We start from the raw sequence: 6,000 nt of genomic DNA, 5'->3' as shown, positions 1-6,000 counted from the left end.
AATGTTTTTTAATCAAAACTTTCCTAAATTGACTTCTCTGTCCAGCTGTGGCGTGCAGCTGTGTCAGAGCTGGTAGTCACACAAGCTAATTAGCTCACATCTTAATGGTGAGCCAAAGTTAACTGATGTTCAGAGAAATCATTGCACATGACATTTCGCTTCCTAACAACATCCTTTTTACAAAACAGGCCGCTCGATTCCAGATGTCATCGTCGCTACGATAAAAAGCTATGAGTCACATCATGACGAGTGCTGCAGCTTCGAGTCGAAAGCAACAATAACGAAAGTATTTACCTCAGGATTTCCACACACTGAACAAAGGTTTCAAATGAATACATGAAAAAAGTATATATTTAAATAAACAATAAATACAATATAGCTTCTCCTTCCAATTCAAGAGCCAACGTGTTCCTGGTCAATACAGAAACACATGCACAATTTGTGATGTCTGAGTTACTTGTGAAATTGTGCAATGCAAGATGACGGGGGGAGCAGCATTCCCACAGGGGGGTGTCTGGGAATCAATTACCTCTCTCCCGGGGCAGTGGATTGGCTACCAGGGAATGACAACATGCCACGCATGCACACGTGCCGGGGCTCTGGCCGTTTGATTCACACATAATCAACTCCTCATCGCGTCACGCCGGGCTGCCGGTAGCTGTAGCTCTGATGCGAGGCCGGCCCTCGCAGAGGCTCGTGAACCGGGCTTCTGTGATCCGGCAGCTTGACGGACAGCTGACATGACCGGCTCTGGAGTTGCCACTCAATCCACAACTGAAAGTAGCCCCAGTGCAAGTGTCGAGGAAAACTTGAAAGCCCCCCCCTGGTCCCCCACCTGCTCCCTTTCTGTATATTTGTGTTGTCTTCTCTCCGTGTTGCAACGCTATCCTCTGGTCACTGTGAAGTTTGCAGTGTGGAACTATTCTTTGTAAAGTTTACAGCTGGAGAAATGGCCAGATATCTGATTCGCTAGACAACGCTGCCGGGTCTGGATCAGGCCGCTTGAATTATTCATCCAATTGTGTGTCACTCAAAGAGAACATCAGGTGAGATGCCATAAATCATGAGTGGCCCATGAGGTCACAGACGTCCTCTTTGGTTGCCGTCGTCTGAACGTCCTCCTGTGCTGCACGCATGACGTCGGAGAGAAGGCACTCCCCCGGGCATCAAAACGCAGACGGACTGAATAAAATAATCACATGACTGCTCTATTAATCTACTGTATTAGGGCCTTTGGTCGATATATGGTTTGCTCCTGTTCAACAATAACCATTTATCAAGTCAACTTTGCGCTCCAAACGATAGCCTTTTAAGACGTCAGGACAAGAGAAGGACTGGTTTAATATGCAGCTTCACAACACGGAGGCATTAGATATACACTCATTCTAAATGGCCGCCCTGCACATTAGAAGGGGAACAAATTGGATGCAATGACATTCTAATGCTATTATGACACATACAGATACACATATCTGTGTATGATTTAGCAGAAACTATTACATTTTATTTAATTGGAAATTTAGAATAGTGAAAAATTAGATACCAGAATTATTAATGCTGCGTCAGGAGCCAAACAGCTGGATCTATTCTTGACTTGAAGATGTGTCCATTAACTGAGCAATCTGTTAACCTGCCAGGTGCAAGCTGCAATGCCATTAGACAAGGTCTCAAAATGAAACCCCCGAGGCCTGTCTTTTAAAAGTACGAAGGAACTTTGAGACATATAAATTACTAATCTGTCATTTTAAAGGTCTCGTGAAATATATGGATATTGACAGCCATGCAACAGAAAGCATCTGTCTTAATGTATGTTTGTGTTCTTCTTTCTATTTGCTATTATACATTCTTATTTAATTCACTACATCATTTTACGACATTTTTTATTTCACAGCAAATTCAAATCCCCTCAGGACTTCAGTTCAACCATGAGACGCTAAGTCTGGCAATTAAAAGAGATATCCAGTTGTCAGATTTACAAAAATAAAGCTCAACACTGTTGAGGTTACATTCTTCTTTTCTACTTGTACTTGTACTGAAATGCAGCAACAATAAAAAACTACACAAAATAGACCCCAAACTCGACCTGCACATGCAAAACACCTGCCTTGGACCAACATCTAATTCCTCAAGGTGTGTCTATTTGCAGCATCAGTGTGATTTAAGATGCATTTGGAGAAACATGATTTGATAATTCATTGTTAACACCGTTATCACTTTTTCTCCTGAGGAATTAAAAGATCAACAACACAAGCGCAGACAACAAGCACTCCTGCGTAGCAGGAAGTGGTGTGAAGCCAAAGGCCATTGCAGCTACAGGTGCACCTCATTTTTTACAGCCTGACTGAGATGGATCTCAGCAATTTCAGGTGCTAGCGTTGCACTAAGTTGAACCTAAATAATTCAAGACCTGGAACGATTTTCAAATTGCTTTTATTTTGAGCAGAATACAAAACAGACAATGTAAAAAAGACTAAAAATGTTTCTTTTAGCGTAGAAAGATTTCCGTTGTCAGGCAAAAGCTGTGCGAGGTAAATGAATTCATACATCTCTTCCCATGTCAGTAATCCAGTACACACTGCAGATTCCAGCCTTCACAGAACGCAGTGCCATTCCGTGTTGTAAAACCGCGCCTTTATTGCAGCTGTTGTATTTCTTTTGCTATTTCAAAGCCCGGTGCCGCAGCATCGACATTAGTCAGCATTTGCACGGTCCAAAGCTGCAGCTTCTGACGAACACATTCACAAAGCAAGCTGTTTGGCACACGCACACACAGGCGCACAACTCCTCCACTTAACAGCTCTCCCCCTCTCTGCTCTCTTTCTCCTGTGTTTTTTTGCAAAGTAAACAAACATCATTTCGAGTGATTCCTCACAATCCATCCCTCTGCCTCTGTAGTGTGCTTGAGCCTGCCTCGCTGTGCTTGTCAGAAGAGCCCCTTTAATCGCTCAGTGCCGGCATGCAATGCTCAAGGCCCGCTCCTCCTCCCAGCCATCTCCTCTCTTCATCTGTCAATCAACAGAGCTTGAACAAAAAAAAACAACACAAAAATAAAGCCCCGATGCCTTTATTTCGAGAGCTGCTGATCAATATCATCAATGCATCCGCCTCCTGTGCTCGCACTCCCCGCCTATGCTTTTCTCTTCATCTATCCCCCTCGTTCTCTTTCTTTACTCTTCTCTCTCCCTCTCTCTCTCTCTCTCTCTCTCTCTCTCTCTCTCTCTCTCTCTCTCCCTCAGTTGCTGCAGCTGTATCCATTTCCTCCTGGCAAAAAGGGACTTTATGAATAAATGATACTGAATTGCTGAAGGTTCAGATACTAAATAATGAATTTCACCACCAAAAACACAACAACTTCTCCAATCATAAAATAGCTCTCCCCTTCCATATTGATTGTGCTTGTGCAACCAGATGCAGAGAGCACAGTCTGCATCCGTGCAAGGTGGAAGACCATACACGGGGAAATTGTATAAAATGATAGGGAGCCACCTGCTTTTTCTCGCTGTAGATATGGATAGAGCCGGTGGTGCCTATGGGCACACACGCTTCCTCTGCGCTTCTCTCTCCGCTTCGCTGAAGCACGAAGAGCAGAGTCTGTCTGAGGGAGGCGGAGGAGAGGAGGAAAAAAAAATCTGAAAACTTTCCTTCACGGGACATTCAAAGTAAGTGCGGTCATCTATTCTGTGCTACAGCCGCGCGCGAGTGTGTGTTTGTGAGGGAGTTTGTGTGTGTGCATGTGTGTGTCTGTTGGAGCTGGCTTCAAGGAGAGAGAGTATTGGCTGGTGCAGGCCATGATTTTTTTTTTCTTTTCTCTTCAGGTCATAGTTGGTTGAAGTGCAGGTGAGAGTTTCTCTGCACGGCTGAAATTATGTTTTGATTAGTCATCTCATTGTTTTCCTACAATAATAATAATATGAGGATAAAACGGCTCACAGGGGCAACAGTGTGTGAAAGGGAATGTGTCTCTGGGGTAACGGGGTTATTGTACCACAGGTTTTCATATTGTTTTCTGTACCTTTGCCTTCGCTCTAATGCTTCTTAATATAAACATACATATATTACATGCTGTGTGTGTGTGTGTGTGTGTGTGTGCATGCGTGTGCATGTGGGTTGGTCTGAGAGAGTGTGTGTTTGTGTGAATGTGTGTGTGCGTATGTGCGTATGTGTGTGTGTTGGCGTTTGATTAGATGTGCAAAAACATTCAATATAATTGGGAAAAAATCCTCTGTGAGATTTAATATTAATCTCCATATTTCCTATTATTTCTTCTTTGCTAAACTTACTAAAAAACAAATTAGTGAATTAAGTTTTCAATATTTATAGAGGAATTAAAGTCAATAATTTTTGTTAAAATATAATATATTTATTATAGAAAATTACCTTTTTTTTAAAAAGTGACTCAAATAAATCAGTCAAGTGAATTACAGTGTTACAAGAAAGAAAACTGAATAATAAATGAAAATAAATTGTACTTTCTATATCTTTCACATTTTCATAAAAGTCCTGTTTTTTATAGAACATTCTGGTGTTATTTAGTATTATTACATATTGATGTATTCCACTTATTGCATGTATTATTCAGTCAGATGCATATACTCGTATGTTATATTGTTTGGAGGCACATGGCGATGCAGTGAGACATTGTGGTGACGATAAATAATTGATATCTCAATGAATATGCAAATGGGGAGGAGAGAGCGAGTCATAGAGGCAGGAGCGCGTTGCTGGCGCGCCGAGCCAAACAAAAGGCCCGCGTGATTTCCATCGTCCAATTAAGAAATATTACAGCCGCCATGTTGGGACTGCAACCGTTTAGAGTTGTTTGGGGTCCTGCGTTCATGTAGCTTTGTGTTGGGCTTTTGGGGAAGCCTTTGAAGTAATTGTGTTCTATATTTCCCCAGATGAGTTTTTTATTTTTACACGGTGAGATACAGTTTAACTCAAGAGGCAATAAATCAGGGAAGGTTTGCAATGTATTTTAATGAAGTTGGGTCTATTAGAATTTTGCAGTTCTATATTGTAATCACAAATGCACGATTCATTTAAATTTCACAAACAGTCATCAAGAATTTATAAGCATATTGTAACGTTTGAGCGAGCGAGCGTTCTTTTCTTTTTTTGCATCCTTTCCCTTTCTCGCTGTCTCTCACACACACACTCGCACACGCACACAAATCACATCGCGTTGCTCCCCCTGGTTTGCATTAGCCTTCTTACCTACAAACTCTGGGAGAGAGGAGCACGTGCAGCAGGAGCTTAACAACATTTCAGTGCATGACTCTGAGAGAAAAATTAAAATTTCATGTTAATCAAGCAGACTGGGAGCTGGAGATGACAGGTGCTTTCTACTCTACTTACCGCAGTCTCTTTCCATTTGGCATCACCGCTGAGCTTCAACTCAAAGCTGCCCTTTTTAGCCCCATCAAATGGAACCCGCCAATCAGTCATCTCGTGTTTTAGCAGCATTTATGGCTTGGACCAAAGTGCACGACTGTGACTGATTCGGGCCTCTGTGAATAATTGAAGTGATTAATGAGGACAGCTGTAAGACGGAAATGCAGGCTGTGGATTTTGTGAGTTACTGACATGGAACATGTGAAATGTGTTGCAACCCGGTGTGAGTAGCGTGTGGATCATTCAAGCAGGGTGTACAATTTTCTTTGAAACCTCAGTTTAATTTTTTCAGTACATGTGACATCCATGTACGTGTACACGGTGTTCATGTGTTAAGAGCCATTTGAAAGAATTTTCATGCTTGTAAATCTGTCGTCAATTAACAGACCTGTTCTTCTGATGCACTGGATCTTTCACCTTATCGTTAGATTAGGAGTTTCCTAATCCCCTCTTGTCCTCACACACACACACACACACACACACACACACATTACACACACACTGGTGTCACCCCCAGGGACCTGGCTTTCAGACAGGAGTCACAGGGTTGAGTAGGTCATTATGGAGGTCCTTGACTAAGGCTCAACACAAACTTACGATCCCTAACAT

General features: G+C 42.3%; 1 long non-coding RNA gene across 1 annotated transcript in view; it reads left to right on the top strand.

The window, feature by feature from the left end:
- The first annotated feature begins 3,419 nt into the window (after positions 1–3,419).
- The window catches only part of LOC120809822 (uncharacterized), a 59,117-nt gene continuing 56,536 nt past the window's right edge, over positions 3,420–6,000 (top strand). The window contains exon 1 of the long non-coding RNA XR_005710144.2: positions 3,420–3,659. This is a non-coding gene — a long non-coding RNA (uncharacterized LOC120809822). The remainder of the gene's footprint in view (positions 3,660–6,000) is intronic.

Source organism: Gasterosteus aculeatus, chromosome 12, assembly GCF_964276395.1.
Source record: "Gasterosteus aculeatus chromosome 12, fGasAcu3.hap1.1, whole genome shotgun sequence".
In the NCBI taxonomy this organism is placed as follows: Eukaryota; Metazoa; Chordata; class Actinopteri; order Perciformes; family Gasterosteidae; genus Gasterosteus; species Gasterosteus aculeatus.
This window is presented reverse-complemented; position numbering and strand designations above follow the sequence as displayed.